The 2,069-nt window shown below is 43.0% G+C and overlaps 1 non-coding gene across 1 annotated transcript; it reads left to right on the forward strand.

The window, feature by feature from the left end:
* The first annotated feature begins 321 nt into the window (after positions 1-321).
* TRNAS-CGA (transfer RNA serine (anticodon CGA)) lies at positions 322-403 on the forward strand. The gene has a single exon. It is a non-coding gene; the product is annotated as a tRNA-Ser (tRNA).
* The last annotated feature ends 1,666 nt before the right edge of the window (positions 404-2,069 follow it).

The raw sequence follows: 2,069 nt of genomic DNA on the forward strand, positions 1-2,069 counted from the left end.
TCATGCTGGAATGTTGACTTCTCTCAGACAGGTGATATTTGGCAGTTTGGAGGAGAGGGGTGGATGGAATTGGGTAAGATTGGGAAGGGACAGTGTGGAGACGTCTGATGAGAGGTTTTGAGAGTAATCTCTTTTTGTGTTTTTCTGAGCAAATTACTGTTGCCAAATAAGCAACAGTAGAAGCCCCTATTTGGCCAGCGATGCTGGAGAGTAAAAGTGGGATGTGGGAATGAATGACAGTGGGCAATGCGAGACAGGATTATAGCTCTCAGGGTCTTATAAATTTATATTTTTAAACGGTAAAATGTATCCTTGTACTAGGCTGTGATGGCCGAGTGGTTAAGGCGTTGGACTCGAAATCCAATGGGGTTTCCCCACGCAGGTTCGAATCCTGCTCACAGCGGCTCTCCGTTTTCCGCCTCAGAACACAAATCAGTCAGTTCAAAGCGCTTTCACGTTACCCCACAAGCAAGTCGAGTCTTTCTGCACATTAGAGTACTTCACGAGGGCAGAGTACTGTCCGCAGCTCCAGATCTCCTTTAACCCACGCACCTGTACTCCGTCCGTGCAGGTCTGGCGTCCTCGCCCCCTGAGCGAGGGGCGGTGCCTCTTCGTGCATATTCCAAGAGCAAAGAGAAACTGAGGAAAATATATTCTTAAAATCTGGAAACAGATACCCCTGTGCTGACAATTAAAATGTAGGCAGCTTCCTTAAAGAGTTCTTTTGTACTTGGGGAAAAAATGTCATCTTCAGTGTTTATCCCGTTTCAGCAAGCCGGTGGAGCCATAAGGTCTAGAATTGTAAGTATCCACTCGTGTGCTCGCCAGGCGCTCGTCAAGGCAGTGTAGAGAAATGAGGAATTGGAAGCTAAGGCAGGATGCAGGACGAGGCCCTAGGCGCCCACAGGGCTGCACTAGGAAGCCTGCCCTCGCTAATAAATCCTTTTGTATTTTCACTTGCCTATTTGGCCTATACTGAGCCCTTAGGTAGCATTTAGCCTATATACCTAAGGATGATGGGTCTGCTGTAATTTTATGATTACATCATCTCAGAGTGTCTAAGCTTCCATGTGAATGAATGTTAGTTTGCAAGCTACCAGAATGCAATATACCAGAACCAGAACACTTTCTAGAAAGCGAATGTAATAAGTTACAAGTTTACAGTTCTAAGCCTATAAAAATGTCCAAACTAAGGCATCTAGGGAAAGATACCTTAACTCAAGGAAGGCCGATGGATCAGAAACACCTATGTCAGCTGGGAAGTCACGTGGCTGGTATTTACTGGTCCCTTGCTCCTGGATTCTGTTGCTTTCAGCCTCTGTTCCTGTGGGGGTTCCTTCCTTTGCTTGTCTGGGGCTGGCTCTCATCCCTTGGCTTCCCTTGGCTCTCTCCAGGTTCTGGCTTGCTTAAGTCTCATGGTGATGTTTGCTGGGCTCCAAGCATCTCCAAACATCCATGTCTCTGTTCTCTGAAGCAACTGTTCTCCAAGCATCTACATCTGCTCCTTCTTTTGGCTCTGAGGCTTCTGTCTTTTCTTACTCTCTCCAAAATGTTTCCTCTTTTAAAGGATTCTAGTAAACTAATCAAGACCCACCTGGAATGGGTTGAGTCACATCTCAATTTAATCAAAATTTCACACCCACAATTAGGCGTGCCACATCTCTTTGGAGATAACATAAGCAAAAAGTTCCAACCTACAGTATTGTTAGGATTAAAAGAAACGGCTGCCTCCACAAGATTGAGTCAGGATTAAAACATGGCTTTTCTGGGGTACATAATACTTTCAAACTGGCACAATTTGGTTCTTAAAATATGTATCTTTGAAAATTCTGTTTTACCTGATTTAGGGAAGGAGTTTCTGATTGTCATTAATTTCTTCATCAAGTCTGAATTATTTACTCCCAAATTATGGATCTTAGGAGAGTGAGACAGAAAATAGTTGATTAATACCTCAGGAATGTATTTCCATTGTATTATATCAAAATCTAAAATGATATGGATCACTAATTACTAATCCACATACAGTATTATTATCCAATATATGTATGTAAGTAATTTTTTTAATTGTT

Source organism: Tamandua tetradactyla, chromosome 25, assembly GCF_023851605.1.
Source record: "Tamandua tetradactyla isolate mTamTet1 chromosome 25, mTamTet1.pri, whole genome shotgun sequence".
In the NCBI taxonomy this organism is placed as follows: Eukaryota; Metazoa; Chordata; class Mammalia; order Pilosa; family Myrmecophagidae; genus Tamandua; species Tamandua tetradactyla.